This window comes from Homalodisca vitripennis, chromosome X, assembly GCF_021130785.1.
Source record: "Homalodisca vitripennis isolate AUS2020 chromosome X, UT_GWSS_2.1, whole genome shotgun sequence".
NCBI classification, from domain to species: Eukaryota; Metazoa; Arthropoda; class Insecta; order Hemiptera; family Cicadellidae; genus Homalodisca; species Homalodisca vitripennis.
In genome coordinates this window covers 13,521,865-13,540,516 of record NC_060215.1, presented here as the reverse complement: position 1 = coordinate 13,540,516, position 18,652 = coordinate 13,521,865, and positions in this window count along the sequence as shown.

Below are 18,652 nucleotides of genomic sequence, written 5' to 3'. Positions count from 1 at the left end.
TGTTTCGTGCAATTTATCCACACAGGATCTTAAAACTGATTTGTAGGATACGACGTTTAATTTATTTACGCCAACTCCAAAATTCATTGTAGAGTTTTGGGTTGCGCTGATAAAATTCTTCAGACATCTGATAATAATAATGCATTTTCTTTGTTTATTGACTACAACTTAATTAATCGGTTAAGACTAATAAATCTGTAAAACCCATGTGGTTTTTGTAAGTGTTTTATTTTACACCTGAAAATATTTTTTTTTTTACTTTTGAACAGATTTCACATTTGTTGTCCTGAAAATGAGGCAGTACCAAATGATGTGCCACACGACTCTCTTCCCATTTGAAAAATGTTAATTAAATGCATGAATGCGCATTTCAAGATACACTCGTACAGAGCCCGTACCAGATGCAATTACGATTCCGTTGGACTTTTTAGGAGTGTATTCAGCATTTTGCACCACCCTATAGTTCAGTAAGACACGTATAAAATATTTATATGCTTTAATGTTTTAAACACATTTATTCAGCAGGTCGCAATACAGATGTGTATACTATTGTAATGTGGGTCATGAAGGCCTGCTGCAGATCGGTATTTAGGTGACCTTTGCGATAGAGTAATGAGGAGCCGCTCGGAGGCTATCCCAAGGCCGCAGTCTGAAGAAATCACTTACAAATTGAAATTGTGAGTTTTAATTTAATTAACACAAACCCTTCTAACCGATTTAGTTTGCCAAAACATACAAACACATAACGCTGTTGTAATTAATAATAAATTTTTATTTGTTCGTTGAAACTAGGCGTATATTTACATCTACAATAACGGCTTCGCTAAACTCGTTTAAGTTAACTCTGGCTTTAAAAGTTATGATTTGTAGATTAAAAACTCAGAATAGTAACTGTTACAGCACTCTATTATTTAGTGCATTTTAAGAAATTTAACATACTGTATTAAATATGTTTAATAGGTTTTTATCCATTATGGATATTTAAACTACAGACAAAAATCATATCTAAACTCATTCCCACTTTTATCTTGTGATTTTTAGGTATGTAGCGTATGTTTATCTTATGTTATTTGTACCTTATTCTAGGTATGTATTTTTATGTTATGTTATACATACCTTATATCTTTAGGTGTGTATTTTTATCTTATATTATTTGTGTCTTATGATAGATTATTTGTATGTTACGTTTACTTAGCATTTAAGATAGCTTATTTCTGATAATAAAGTGGCATTACCAACAAGACTGGGAAATAATACGCGTCAGTTGTAACTATTGTTTTGTCTCATTCCAAATTTTGAGTTCATGCCACACTCAAGGGGTGGTCACTCCCGGTATTTGTCAAACCCCCCCCCTGTATTTGTGTGACCTCTCCCTTGTGTTGCATTATTTGTACTGTGACATAAAATTAAACATGCAGTACAAAAACGTTTATATTGAATTGTTTTCTAGATACTCGAGGTCAAAACTACACCGTAAAGTGTTTTAAAGTGTTTATTTACTGGATCTAAGTACTGGATAAAGATGCAGAACTAATTCCTAATTCCTAAAAAATTCCTAGAATTTTTGAACTCCAACGGATACATAAACACATTCTTTATGTATCTTTTGGTGGTCCATCCTTTATTTTTTATTTAAAAGCAATTCATTAAAATACTGGCATTCATTCATTATATATATATATTTTTTTTTTAATCATCAACAAAAGGTTATAATTTTGTAAGATGTAACGTTTTGAATATTTTGGTATGTAGAAAACGAATAAAATATATCCATTGCATGCCAAGTTCTTAGTTGGTGTCCCTTTCTTGACTAAATATTTCAAACGGAAGTCTACTATATAAAAAAAGTTTAGTTCGCTGAGAAATATGCTTTCCTCAAAATTCTGAATACGCCAAAAAGTAGGCTAAAATCACATATAAATATTCCTAAGAACTCTTTTGTAATCTGCAATCGTTCAAAATTTGGCAAGGGTGAATCACCATGCACATTATCCAAAGCTAACAACAATGGGGATATAAAGAGATCAGCTAATATTCACAAACTAATAATGCAGTTAATGTTGAAGTATTTAGTGAACTTTTTACTTCTTACGCAATGAAAATAATCTTTGAGTAAGTCACATACAGTGGATACAGATTAATCTACTTAAATACGTCGAAAGTCAAAATATCTTTTCACTTTTTAAAGTCTATTTTAATTAATAAAAAGGTGACCATTAGTTATTTTATTGGAATATTTGATGACAATTTTAAGAGGTTGGGAAACTGATAGTGATTTTTTAATATTTCATAAATTCTATCTCACAAGTAAATATTACTTAAACTTCGTTACCAACGTTGGAATAACGTTATAATTTAATCTTCAACCACGTGTTTTTAGGCCTATTATAAATAATAATGTACAATATCTCAAAACATATTAAACGGATATAATGTTGCATTTCCTTACACCGAGTATTAGTTGATCCGAGAACGCCTGCAGAATACAGTAGACAATACAGAGACACTTCTCGTGCCTCGCTACTATAGTTGTAGAGTTGTCTCCTCGGTGTTACGTGTTGGGTACTAACACAGCTCTCTTGTTTAACGCTCAATCCTTTGGCTTAATAAGGCTGTTGATTCCTATTCCTTCTCCATTATCTCCTGAAATACATTTCTAGAGACTATTGGAAGCTAAAACTATTTCGTATTTAATTATTCCAGGAGAATTGAATTTAATATTGATATTACCCAAACGCATTAGCTATTATTTCTTGGTGAATGAGTACCAGTGACGTAAAGTACTACCGCATAGCGGGGGCGTGGGGGGCGCTGCATGTGAAGGGGCACGACCCGGGGTGACGAAAAATGAGAAAATGTTAATAAAATTAGTAAAATTGCAGTCCGATTTCACCAAGTTACTCTTTTATAAGACGAATATTAATATTTTCATAACTGTTTCGTATAAATAAATTCACGAGAAAATCCGAGACCTTACTTGTTACAGCAGTAAGGTAGCCTTCAAAACTAAAACACGCAAATTGCTTATCGAGCCACCACTGCTTTGTGGTGTGAATTAAATAGCTTAACCAAGCACTTCACTATAATGCTGAAGATAACTATATTGATTATAACAAAATAATTAAAAACTGGTTATTTTGAAAATTGTTACGGATTATTGTATCTAACACGAAGTTTTAAAAGGGAATTCTACTTATTCTACACTGTTATACAAGGGGAAACACTGAAAGAAAGTCACTAAACTTGTATCGTTAATAGCGTTACCAGCAACGTAACATTTTAGACTTTGTGGGAAGTGAAAAAAACTGTAAGAGATGTATTTTATAATAAAGCAATTCGTTTGTAAATAAGATATACCATATTTAGGAGAATAAGTTAAAAAATTTCATGTCTGTAATATATAATACATACGTATCATTTCAAGAAAGATTGGCGAATAAAACGCCACGGAACTCCTGGAATGTTTTAATTGCGTTCCATTTGTACAACACTATCATTGCATCACGAATAAGAAAACACAAACAGAATTTAACTATAAGTAGTTCGTGTTTAATGTGTTTACATTTTAGTGAATAGTCAAACATTTTCTGCAGAGACCAAAAGTACATTTGTATAGCAAACGTCAAGTATCTAATAATTTTGACACATATGTCACATCGAACTCTCATTTATACATACATTTTGACACTCACTCTGCTCCATTCATTGCCAATTTTTCCCACCTCAATTCGAGAGTAAGTCTTCTGACTGTCCGGACCCCCCAGTTATAAGCCATAAACTCGTTCACGTTATGAAATGAGTTCGACACTAAACAGGGTTATTGCAGTTTTTAATTTCATTAGGCAAGCTGCTGATGAGATGAACCCCTACCTGTGAGGGCAGACGTTCTTAAACTACCGTCCTGTGTCTCCCAGTTTGGTAGATTTCTCTGCCTCTTGTCTCGTACGAGTGAACATCCCGTCCGTTGGTCAAGGTAAGTTTAGACATACAATATGACATTATTTCTAAAATGTAGAGACTTGGCTGAGTCAACAATTGCAATCTTTTCAAAACTGGCCTGCACGATTCTCTTAATTTAAATTTTGGAATGATGCGTATCGCTCGTTTTGAAGCTTGAACGCTCTCAAAAATTGGTTATTTGCAAATGCACTCTACAGCACTAGTCCGTAGGTGAGATGTGGATAGATCAAGCCATAATAAACCATCATCATAACCTGAATAGGGCAGTATTTAGCTAGAGACCTCAGAACATAAATGCCTGGGGCTAATTTGATCAAACTTAATCGATATGAACATTTCATTAAACCTTGATCAAGGTAAATTCCAAGGAATTTCGAGGAACAGACCTCTTCTAATATGGCCTCATCCAACACGATGGCCGGGCCATAATCGCGATTTGTCGAGGGTAAAGAAAAATTTAGAACTTTGGAAACTTTGGATTTTAAAGAATTTGTTTTTTAAGAATTTGTTCAAAAAAAATTTTAAAATGTTTATTTGAATTGAACTGCTTTAAAAACAAGAACGTGGAATTGAATCTGTTATTTTTGACAGTTATCTTAGAAAGTAACAAATTCCGATTGCAAACCTTATAATTTTCGTAGGTAAATGAAATAGCATTCGTTATATTTTGTGAATTCGTATTAGAGATGAGCCAGGGTTTTATTATAGAGATGCAAAATTTATTATACAAAATAGTGTTAGCTTAACAGATCGTTTACGTGTCAAAAGTGAAGTACCTCCCCTTCCGTCAGCCTTTCTCCATACTTGCCCGCAAATATCTCTCTGGTCCAGACTCTTCTTGGGTGGCAGGTAAGTGCCTCTTCTTGGAAGGTCTCATAATGTCACTTGTCCACTTACGTCACATATCCGGTGTATCGCAATTATTGATAACGAGACTGAGTGAGAAGAGGAAGAAGAGAAACGAGATAACGTTAGCCACTTCTGGCTTTTCCACTATTCGTCCTCATAAATGTATTTTTTGCTATAGCAAAAGTTACAGACCTTCCATATACTTCATAGAATTTCAGGTTTCCTCAATTTATAACGTCTCATTTATCATTTAAGTTAACGAACTGACTTTATAGTGGTAACGCAACTTGCCCATGTGTTATAACGTTTACCCGTTCATTACTATTCCACCAGTATGAGAAATGGTACAGTGCTATTATGTCACTCCCGCAGGCCTGCGGTGCAGATAGACAGACAGACAGACGTACTCTGGATCAATGTCCCACACTCATCTCCATGCACCGTGAGCCCGGGGGCCGTTGTCCACACTGTCAGTGTCCTGACAGCAGACACCGCGCTGTCAACCTCTCTGCGGGCTCAGACACTCAGGAGAGTGACTTTTTGCGTCCCAGGGCCCGGTCGCGGACCGCCCCATTTGCCATGGGAACGTCTACTCTTTAATAGTCCAGGGAAATGCGCATATTTGACAAAAACACTGTCGTGTAACAGTACTGCACCAGTGCGCTGCCGGCGTCCTGGTCCCGGGCTCAGCACCTGGCATCAGCCCACTTGTCTCTCTCTCTTCCATCACTTCATAATCAAGCATTGTAATTCATCGGAGCAAAGGAATTGATTAGAAAATCAATACTCAATTTTCTCCTCCACCTTTCTCCACCCGTGCAGGAGGGGAACACGGGTGCCACAGAATGATCGGAATGTAACACTTACGTGAAGTAAAAAGTGACGTGAAAATACGGAGCTACATCTTTGTGACCTTTATGTGTAACCGATATATTTCTTGTGTACTCTGGTTTCTTTCATGACTTTATTATCTGCTCTTATCAGACGTGTCGTCTATTATCCAAAGTTAGCACTGTGGGATCTACCGTACTTGCATGGACTGATATGCAACGAGCCTATTGTTGGCGGAATGTGGCAGCCTGTCCTTGTCAACGAAGCATCGTTATATCAGAAATATTTATTGTCGTTGTAATTTTACAAAATGCATGACAGTCGTCAATTCACAACTTAAATATAAACTTAAGAAAATAGTGTAGCTATTAGACCATAACACTCTGTAATATTATACAGAGGTTTATTCAATAGAATTTCTCCAAGTGCTATCTTAAGACTTTTAGGGGTCAAAGTTTTTAATTTTCCATGTAATGCATTGTACATTTTACTCCCTTTATACACAAAGCTCTGTTTAGTCGCTGAAAAAGTCACCCTGTTTGTGCTATGTTATGTCTATAGTTATGTATGTCACTAACTTTAGTTGTGCTTTACAAGTTCTCCTTTACATACATAAGAACTTAAAAACATACAGTTTTCACACTGATATTCACAATTTTGCGATTTTGCTAGGAAGGTTCAAGCGGCATTGGAGGAGGTTTAAACTTCGAGTTTAGATCAGAGGAAGTCGTTGGAGTTATTGGGTTAAAGCTCACATGAACCGAACACTCGAACCGAACACTTGAAACACTCCTGATAAATGGATTGTGATAAAGTTTGAATTACAAGAGAAAAAATATTTAAGATGACGAAGCGTTTTCAAGATTTGATAAACAAGAGATAAGTCGGAAGAGTAAGAAAAATTACTGCAGTGAAGGAGCCCATAGAAAGAGTAAAAGAGAAAACCGACTAAAGAGAGATATGATACTAAAAGGATTGGAACGGTAGCATTCAACCAGCTGCAAGCAGACGGAATTGGATTTAGTGGGAGAGAACAGAAAATTTACTTTAACGGTGCAAAATCTATATATTTTGAATGTGCAGGAGGGCACAACTACATGGATTTCCCACAGAAAGACAATAATGAAGGAAGCCTCTGCGTAAATTACACAAGAGAAGGTTGTACAAATGTCAGGCACGGTGCAAGCTGAAGGAGGTATCCGGTGTATGAGGTTAGTACAGAGGAACAATGACAGTACTGAGTTTAGAGTGTTGATTAGGACAGGAGAAAAAGCAGAGGAAGGTCGGCAGTGTGTAACATTTTAATATCCAGTAGGACAGAGAAATTGAATTATTCTTCACAAAAAAACTCTACCTGAATAATTAAACAAATTTGGTTAGGCGATGTTAATATGTTCTTTGGCATGACTTGTGAAGGAGATATCAGCAGTGGTGACTAATTATTTTTAATTATGGCATTGAATTAATCTTACAGGCAGATGAAAGTTTATATCTCACGTGTAAGTGTACGGTTATAGCTGTCAGATGTGGAGTTCCATGTCGTCAGCCAGTCCTGCCGACCATCGGAGGAAATTGGTGGACATCTGTGATGGCTGAAATTGTGATGGCCTGTGCTACTGAACGGGGTGTGAGATGTGGGTATAAATACTATTTATATGTAATCGGTAAGAATTATTTTTAGGTGTAATTAAAGGTTAGAGCTTTAATTAAATGTGGCTATCAAGTTCATCACAGGAATACCACTGGATTTGATTATTGAATAGATATTAGGAGAAACTATTGGGAGCTAAAGAAGCAGACAAGAAATCCAAATAAATTAAAGTAATAAGAAGTAATGAGTCTCCGCATGTATGCAAGAGAAGGTGGAATAAAAGGAAGGGAGACCTTCCTCTATGTAAAGACTTGACCTCGGACAAAGTTGGCAATCCGCAACAGAGTTTCATGTGAATATCAAAGTGAATGTGAGAGGGAAGGTTCAAACTGGTAGAGAGCGATAGATTTTCACAATGCGATGTCCATTAAACTACTATTTTTTAAGAAGAAGTCAGAAGAGACCTGAGGGAAATTTTTGCAGGAAGTAATTGAAATTGGGGGACAATAATCTTTGAGGGTTAATAGAAAGTATAAAAGGAATTTCGAATGTTATCAGTTAGAATAGGAAAAAACAAAAGAGCGAATTTTGAATAATATAAAACACGAAATGGAAAAATCTAGTGATAAAGGTAAATATAGGAGAAGTTAGGAATGCAAAATACTGTACAGAAGATGGAACTTTGATAATAAATTATTATTCTATTCGCTTTTCTTATAACCAAACCAGTTCATTCTACTCGTACTTTAAATTTTATTATTTTTAAGAGTCAACCCCTTTATTTTATTTTGTTATACACTACAATATGATGAAATCTATGTTTACCTCTTTTGAAACTAATAGATTACTTTGTTTTAGCATGAGTTTGATGGTTAGATCTACTGAATTGTCGTGGTTGTTCCCATTGGTTCTACCACCGTTGTTCTGCTTTGTGTGACCCGATATACGGATATAAGCTGTGCAGTATATCCATTAATAACATTCATAAAATGGAAATGGTAGATGACGAGGATGTATAAAATGATTCCCAAGCCATTACAACTTGTAGATACGAGTATATTTGTGTTAAACATGTAGTCTCGTAGATTGTCTGTATTAATTTAACTGACAGTACATTATGATATTGAATTATTTAAGAAATGTTCTTTGTGTTACCTTTCAATATTTGCCACTTTATGTTGATTGGCATCGGTCTTACTTAATATTTACTTTTGTGTCTGTCGTGCCAAAAGCACTCACTGAACGCGTTTGGTCAGTTATCGGTGGTTGGTTCGTTAGTTCGGCTGATAAGTAGTGTTTGTTTTATTAGGTGCGTGTCTTAAAGATAATGTGCATGGAGATGACACACAACATGATTGTTGTTATTCCTGACTTAGGCGTGTCACATTGCTTTGGTATGATTTATTTAGTAGGTATATTGTAGTTATGAGTTAGGTTATATTTGCGTTGTATGAACATGGTTTTTCTTGAAACTGATAAAGAAAGTTTTTCCGAGAAAGAAATTGGTTGTCAGTTACGTTTGGTTTTGGTTGAGGCCAAAATGAGTGTGTATAAAAAAGTTTTAAAATATGAAACAATAATTTTTTCTGAGATTTTAATTTTATAGCTTGATACACTTCGACCGTTAGAAAGCTAAATAATAGTTATACTTCTGTCAGATGACTCGATAAAGAGACTGAAAGTTGCCATTTTCAAGATCTGTATATATTTAGATGCGCGGATCTAACATTTAATAAAAGTCTGACGATTTGCTGACGATGGTTGATTGACGAAGTGTGTCTAGTTAAGAAAAATATTATCTGAGCAAATTTATCACTTCACTTTTTAACCCTTTTATGCCATCTCATTTTGACCTTGACCAAAACCAGAACGGCTAAGGATCGATCTCTATTTTTAGGATAAATTTCTCTTACGATTAAAAAACAAAGTTGTTTGCTTACACAAATGGAAATTGGGCCCCTGCACATGGACAGTTATTTAACTGAGAAAGAGATCAGATGGCAGAGCTTGCATCCAAATTTTGTATCACTGAAAGACAGCAAATTTCTGAAAAATCCTGTTACAATTCATCAATCCTAAATAACGGTTTTTAAAAAAAAAAAAACAATAAAGGACTAATTCTTGCAGCAAGCTTGGACATTTAGTAGTCTCATCCATCAACTTAAATCACAATAATAAGGACAAAAAATATAGATGACGTGTTTTTCCTGTATTCCACTGAGTTAAATCCCAGATGACACACCAGATTAAGACTATTGAATCCAAATATAACCAGTAGCCTAAACCAAAGTCTAATAGGGACTCTGAAATCATAGCAGAGCCTTCTACAGATTGTGTATGAGGCCAGATGAGCTTAAAAAATAAAGTAAAGTAATGAATATTTCACCAGGCGAAGTTAGGGCTAAGAAGCTCTGCCTAACACAATGTGGGGACCAACCAACCACCACCAATGGCCGGGCTGCTAGGCTGCCTACAAGGACAGGATCGCTTAGCGGTCACCCATCCAAGCAGCAGGCACTCTCAACGTTGCTTCATTCGGTTATCTTGCGATATCCCTCGTACCGGCTGTACTACGCTATTGGCATTGTATATTGTAATGGCATTGTATTGGCATACTGTAATATTTTCTTTTTCAAATATTTTTGAAACATTTTAGTAATTGTTATTGGCCTACACTTATCAAAGGTTGAAATTTGTAGCATGTAATCAAGCATAAGAAGCAATACGAGTAAACCTTTGTACAACTTAAGTTTAGTGGGAAATGAAGAAACGTGTAATTGTAGAAAATGTTCTGTAACAAATATATTTGGTATGGATGGACAATTATCAGGCCCTTCATTTAATTCGCTGTTTGTAAAAGTATAATTGAAAATGTAATAGTAGGTAATATGATGATTTCTAAAAAATACAACACGGTTATTATGTCAACATTATTATTTATTAATTATTATTTAAAAATCTGTTAGGTTTCAATATTACCCGGAGTGTTCAGATTTATAAATTGTTTCAGTTATGATAATTATGCCTATACATTTATCACCGAGGTTTTAAGCCAAGTAGAGGTAGATACTTGCATTATAGTATGCATAGTCGACGGCTATGAACTCACAAGGCAAGTAAGTAGAGAGTGTTGAAAGTGAATTGCCCACACAATACTACTATTCCGTTACAATTTAAATACGGCGAATGTTTTCTTTGAGCAGTAGAGAGTGACTGGATGAACTTTTGTTTTCCTGACTACAGTATGTGACCATCGCCACTCCCCGCCCGCCATGATGCTGGGCAGAACCGCGACGTGAGTCAACGTCCTGGGATCTGTTAGTCGTCATCTTCCACAACTCCGCTCACTCCGCTCACAATCACTCCTAACAACACTCGTTTCAGAATACAATTTCATTGAATTAAAGTACATCCGATCCGGGTTATTTTACAGACTCGTTTTGTAGTGTTTGCTAAACTAAAACCATCTTTATTTATTTTTAACGATTATACCGACGAGTAAGAAATTGTTGAATTAGCTACGACACATTTTTGATGATGATAATAATAATAATAATCTCTTTATTGCATTCTTTTAACAATTTTTAAATGGTATCGCAATCGTCAATAGTGTAATTCAATTTATACGTATTCATCTACACATTGACACACCTTCATATACACAATTCATACAATCATTCAAGACTCAATCGCATTTACCTCAGATCCAGCACTCTCAAATATCCCAGCGGCTTATCGTGAATTTATCAACAGAGAAGAGAACCTTCGACACCAAAAGGAGTTTGAGACGCATTTTTATTTCTTCAGGGAGCCTGTTAATTAATCTGACACCAACTTCTTGCGGTAGATGTTGCGCTAATGTCAGTCTGCGTTGATGAGTTCGAAAGTTTTCTCTGCCTCTAGTTTCATATTAATGAACGCTCCTGCCACGAATCAAGGCGCACCTTGATCTGCAGTACATGATCACTTCAAAAATATAGAGGCAAGGCAAAGTCAGCAATCTTAACTCCCTGAAAGATTCCCTACATTACTCCCTGTAATTCAAATTTTTAATCTTGGTGTGCAATATAACTATATGTGTATCGCTCTATACAGGGTATCATTATATACAGGATGTAAAAAAGTCGGGCTTGATAATTCCCGAACGATTACAGGTAAATCAATAAAACTTGGTACATCATTAATGGTATAAATGTACTTTTTTAAGTAATTACCATATTTTTATCATTTCAAGGGGATGAACCGCAAGGAGTCAGAAGGAAATCTTAAATGAGAGCATAGGTCGAGTAGTACATCAAATTTATTAGTAGAGAATAAACTATTTCATAAGTCCAGCATTCATTTACTAAGATTAACTTTCATAACTTGACCCAAGACAAGAATAATAAACCACATAGAATAGGACATATATTGTAATTGTTTCAAACTTTAATCCACCGTATTTTTTATAAAGAGTAGCCCTTTGACGTCGTATCTGCGGCATTGTATTCTACTAATAAAGACCTTTAATTTTATGGACTACACGACGCGTGTGCAGATCTCAAATAAACTTTCAGAGATCTGACAGTCAAAACTGTATCGTGGTGTTCTTCGTGACTCAATACCAGAACCAATCATTTTCCTCCTACATCAATAATCAGAAGTCATCAATTCATGATGAAGGAGTAATTCTATATGCTGAGCTGATTCTATAAAATGTTCTCTTTCTGTAACGTTACGAAACTTACCGATATAAAAAGTTCTGGTATCTTAATGATGCAAGGAAATTCGTCAAAACATCTATTACAAAACGAATTCTTAGCCGAAACTACCTTCTGTCGACGATAATAAGAAACAGATGCCAACGTTTTGCGATAAAGAGCTATGCTTTAAAGAATATGAGTCAACCAGATGCATCTTGATAGGGGGCTCGCCTAAAACATTATTTTTTGAAAGGTCAGCACAACCCTACAAGTATTCATTTAGAATTACCGATGAAAATATTCTGTTCTGTACATCAAACATCCCAGTTAGATCAAATACATCCAAATGATTTTAAATTGTGTGACATATTTGCTGAGTACTCACAAAATTCAATAAACTTACCAGATGATTGAAAAGAGTTATTGTGTTAATGCGGAAATACAAATGAGTAGGGCCTTCACCGTACCAATAATTATTGAAGTATGGCTGAAAGGTTTTCTTAATCATTTTGAAAAAGACGTAATTCAATATTATCAATAACATTATGATCAATCATATCTATAGTAAAGGTTTATTGTCAATCCTCAGTGTGTATTGATTCGAACTCTAATGTTTCTTCAGTGCAAAATTGTGAACTCTAAAGCATTGTCGAAAGGTCGGTCTTCATCCATTGTGTAGGCATTGGATTCAATCAGTTCGCCACAAATATAAAGTTCAAATTCAAATGACTTAATTTGTATCATATATAAAAAAGGGCGAATTTTAGGGCCATAAGGCCCTGTCTTACAATTAACCCTAATATTATATATATATATATAGTACTTAAGTCAAATAAAACTACTACATTTTAAATAAAACAAAATTATATAATAAAGGTCTCTTTAAGAATTTAGTACACATACATTGATACAATAAATTCATACACACGTTCACTAGCACCCTATCCGCCCTCCAAGACCTACCCCAACTAACCCATCGCTGACATCGTTTCTAGAAATTTAGCTTTCAGTAAGGCTGCAAACCGCAAACCGCTTTAAAGTTATATCAGGCCAGAAATGTACTCTTATAGAAAATATGTTGTAATATTACATTTTTCTTTCAGTAATATCATCACGGCAATACACCAAGTGGGGTAATCGTTCAGTTCAATCGCACAGGCGAGATAACGGTGACTTCTGTCTACACTATTGAGAACAAACCTTATCTGGATGTTTAATCGAGACTCTGGTGAGAAAGTTATCGTTTTCGGCATGCAATGATTGTTGGAGTCACAATTAACGGAACTGTCATTATTGTGAGGAAGTGGCCGCCGCCTGTGCTGTTCGCCGTGTCGAAAGGCCCGGTGCGCAGTCGCGGTCGACCTTGTTTCGTCACCTCGGCCTGTCTCACCATGGCAATGAATGGGTTAATCGATATGTCTATAATTCAAATACTGTTTGGAACATCTTATAAGTTGTATGGTTGAATATTTATTAAACAATTAAACTACTTCGGTCCCTCCAGGCGATGCTTCTGACAAAACCGTTGACTGCAAAAAAAACTATTATAATTCCAGCATTCCATACGTTCGAATTATTTTCTTGGGTTGCCGCAGAAAATTCATGAATGTGGCAATGAATGTGTTAAACGATATATCTATTATTCGAATACTTCCTTGAATATCTTACAAGTTGGCTGGTTGAATATTCATTAAAACAATAAGCGATTTTGGTCCATCCAGGCGATGCTTCTGACAAAACCATTAACTGCAAAATAATCTATTGTAATTCCAGCATTCCATACGTTTCATTCCTATGATTTTCTTGGCTTTAATCAGAAAAAAATAATTCAGCAGATTGCTATAATTTCTGTAATTAAACATAAACTCTAAACTTAAAATGGATATAGTACCAGTCATGGTTTATACATATCCACATACATGTCATTTACTCGTATAAACCATTGCAAACTTAATTAGATAATTTTTATATAATTATTTTAATTTTATATGTTATTAAATTATAATACTATTTGAAACTAACGTGTTATTTTTCTAATCAATTACAAAAAATGTCATTAACAGTCGTTTTAAGACTGACCTTGTCAGATATCTGATATATTTCACTAAACAGCTGATTCCAACATTGTGTGCAGTGAAACGTAAGTATGATTTATCAACTATCTGAGTAGTGTAATAAAGTTTCCCTTCAAATAACCATACAAAAACGAGTTTTTTTTATTTATTTGATGAAAAGCACGAGGAAAGTATAACATATATGGTATTTTTGAAATCAGTAAAATATCAGCTTTCTTTTGATGAAGTAAAAAATATTATGTCGTTGCATATAAAATTGATACTTTAATCTAATATAATAATATTTAAAAACTAGAAGACATTTCATGCAGGTTTCACGTAAAAACGTTTCAATATAGGCGCTAATAAAAGAGCTGTAGCAGTTTGAAATTTGTGACCAAAATTAGTGTTTTGAGCGCAGCGAGTGAACGACAACCAATAATCAATTTGACCTCATTAATTTGTCATTACGCACAACTTTGTCCATTTAATCTTTGCTGTATGTCTTATTGTTTCTAATAACCCCTTCAAAGTGCATAAAGTTTGAACATACTGTATATTTGTATTTATGTGTGAATTAAATTAATTCTGCGATAATCCCGACACGTAAAAGACGTACACATAAGCACAAACACAAACACACACACACATTACAACAATAAAAAGGTCACGGAAATCTGAAAACCCTCCTGTATTGCCATTAAATAATTCACTTGGCGCATTGATCGTATTGTTTGATATTGTTGTATTATTGATAATATTGTTTGAACTTCTACTTCCAGTTGCATTCGAGCTAAGGTAACAGTATAAGGAAGTACCTCTACAGGATGGGAAAAGTCAGGTCGCCTCGGTGTGCTTACTGCCCGGAGGAAGATGATGATGTTCATCACACCTTCTTCGCTTGCGGGCGCTTCACCGAGGCCAGGCGAACGCTCGCCACCACAGTTGGCGATGTTTCGGCAGACACCATTGTGGAGCTGATGCTGCAGAGTGAGGACGCATCGAATGCAGTCACCACTCATGTACATGCGATCCTTCATTAGAAGCGTGAAGACGGATGCCTGGCTGACCCCTAGCTTCCGAAACAAGTAGTTTTGTCCTGGATGGGACATAAGACACACGGACCAGGAAAAATGTCATCCGAAAGGGTTTTGGCCTGGGCCCTCCGTGGCCCGTAGGGGGTTTAGTGAGTAGTCCGCAAGGGAGTCCCACACTCCGTGCGCAAATGCATTCCCCCTACGTTAAAAAAAGGTAAAGTTTGACTCGTAAATTTGTGATTTTACAATCCAGGTTTGGATGTGCGCTCAGAAACATCCAAACATACAGGTTAAACTCTCACTTCAACATCTGTGACTGCGGATGGCTCTCCAGAGAGATAATAATATATTATTTTAAGAAGAATATTTCACACTTCGGTGTGAACCGGAGCACTTTGATGTTAAAGTACACTATTAATTAGAAACGTTGTAGTTTTGAACAGTAAAGGGGCTTTGTGTATAAAAACTATAACACATTGTAAAATTACAACATGATTACTAATGACTATAATTAATTAGAATAAGAACCATATACAAATTGAGCTGACCATCTCTTGGATAGAAGTGCAAGTAATAGTCTAATAATAGAAAACACATTGTATTTTTGTGACCAAAATAGATTTTCTGTCATACTCTCAATGAACGCGAGGCGCATATGTCAAACTATGAACCGCGGTAGTCAGTTGTTTTAGATACAAAAGTACGATTCTTCAATTTTTAATGTTTTTTATTTTAAACTGAAAAAATCAGTATGACAATTTTGCGATCTGTTGAAATCATACAAGTAAAATATGAGAGATGTTAATAGTGAGTTAATAGTTAAATGTGTAAATATTTAATTGTACTTCTTTAGCAACAACTGAAGTCCATCCGTGTGAATTTATTATTGTCTGGTGTTTTGAAGTGAATGAATTAACTCTATATAACATTACAAAACACGTGGACGTAATCTGTACTAGAATTTCCTCTGGCATGCTTTGAGGAAACTGGCAGAACTTTGTGGAATACGTCTATTGAAAATGGCCTATATGGCTGAGTTTACTGTACCCACATATGTCATACGGCATAACTTGTGCCAATATCCATTTCCAGAGGTGCTTTCGTCCTTCAGAAGAAAGCAATACGAATCATTGAAAAAATAGGAATTAGAGATTCCTGTAGGGACTTTTTCAGAGAACTCGATTTGTTAACCTTCCCAGCCCTCTACATATACGAGACCGTCTTGTACTGTAGTTACAAATGTGAGGTAACGCGGGGCAGGGACGTTCATGAGTACAACACCAGAGGGCGGGATGCGTTTAGATCTGCGCAGCACAGGCTCCAGACCTACGAAGCATACCATCTGAAGTTGGAGCTAAACTGTTCAACCAGCTACCCTTATGCTTCCGTGTTAAAAATAGGAAACCACTGTTTAAGAGGAAGCTAAGGCGCCTACTGGTGCGAGGAGCCTACTACTCTATTGGTGAGTTTGCGGGTCGTGGGGATTAATCAATTTAGTTTGGGGTGCCGTTATGTGTAGAACTTTTTACCTTGCAAACTTTTTACATTCTTTGTGTACAACTATAGTTATACATATTATGAAGTTTATATTTTTGAGGGTACTTATTTGTTTATTTTATTATTATTAAAATATTTTTATTTATTATTATATTATTATTTTGTTAGTTTTACTTATATTCTTATATATTTTTATCGATTTGTCGCATGCCATACCATACTGTAGTTGTCTTCGGCAGTAAAGCTATTATTATTATTATTTGCAGAGGTCGTTGATTCGCCACGAGTATGGTTTCTAATAGAACGAGAGTAAAATTGAGAACAGCGTTCCCATCACACAAACTCAAAGACTCGCTCGGCCGTAGCATCGGACTCGGGACGAGTGGTAATCCACTTGGACGCGTCTCGAATCGGTTTCTAGGAAAGTCACCGCCAGGAAGTATTCCCACAACACCTCGTTTGTTTTTTCCTTGCTTACCGTTTGACGGGTGTTTTCTGACAGCATGGATAAACGTTGCATCAGTTCGAATCCCTTTCCTCCTGATGTCATTCTCCTACTCACCGACGCTATGGGGAAGATCATTTCTATTATCGTATTCCAAATATCTTCACTTTTTCTTTTTCTAATTTATTTTCCAAGTCCTATTATTTTTCTAATAGGATAAGCGTTACTGCAGGGAAGACTTGTACAGTTCGCTGATGACACGACACTGTATCAGCAACAAATTAAATCAATTCTGGAACAATAGACTTTTGAAATATTACCGACTGCTCCAGCATTTAACAGTGTTCAATCTCGCAGTTCTCCAAAATTGTATGTTATGTCTTTCGCAATGCGGTCAAGAGGTACCACTGAAGAGCCAGCCGTCCTATTGGATGATACTATGGCAAGATGAAGTTGGCTGTTCCAAATTCCTAGGAATGTTCCTGGATCGAGCCTTGACTTGTAATGTTCACATTAACAGCTAAGATCCAGACTGTTCGCGTGCATTTATGTTTTGAGATCTTTGGTCAAATACTAACCTGTTCAGGTTTTTATGACGGCACATTACGACTTGGTTTACCTCGCCTTACCGACGGTTTTGTGTTGTGGGAGCCAGCGCAAAAGATCAGTGTTTAAGAACTTGCGTGTTCACTTCAGTGTTATGAAAATGCGAGCGATTCGGATGATTGCAAAATTGAATTTCATAAAATCTTGCTGAGAAGCCTTCAAGTTGCAAAAGTTGACTGTATCACTGTATCAGACTGTCTAGTCTGTATATTTTGGAGACAATATTAGATTGTGTCTAAATGTGCCCTAACAAAGGTCCGAGACATACTTGGATATGAGGCAAGTGGCAGATATACCTACCGAATTAGGAGACACAGGACGGGGCTTTACGAATACTTACCCTTGCAGGCAGGGATTCGGTTTTATCAACATGAGGGCAAGTGTTCGTAAACCACAGTCCTGTGCCTGTCAGTTCGGTAAATATCTCTGCCTCAAGTTTCCTTGCAAGATTCTTTGAACTTCAAATTTGCCATTATACGCATTGCGTGCATTTACATTTTGAATGCTCTTTGCAACTGACTATTTGCTCTAGCTCCCCACAACACTAAGCCATAGTGAGATGGAGGTAGATCAAGCTTTAATACGCCGTCAGCAGAACCTTAGTAGAACAGTATTTGGCTAAGGACCTCAAAACATAAATGCATGAAGACAATTTAGAGCAAACATTATCTATGTAGATATTCCAAGTCAATCTTTCCACCCAGGAATATTCCAAGGAACTTTGAACAATGGATTTCGTCCAGAAGGGAATCATCAATAAGATTGCTGGTCCGTCGTTTCGAATCTCCCGATCGTAAAGCAAAAGTCAGGACATTTGCTTTTGAGGAATGTGCTTTGAGATTTGGGTTGTTGAATTTTTAAATTATTTGTGTCAACAAAAGTGTGTTGTTCCAGAATTATCTTACAATTGTTACTAAAGCAAAGCGTTGTGTCGTCGGTATACCGTACAAGTCTCCCATACTGTAGCGATGACTCTAAGTACATAGGTAAGAAAAATAATTGGACTGAGGAGTGATCTTTGAAGGACCCCGTAACTCAGTTGAATCGGTCAGAAGTTATCATCCCAATCATCTAGTTCCACACTGGATGGTTTCTGGGCA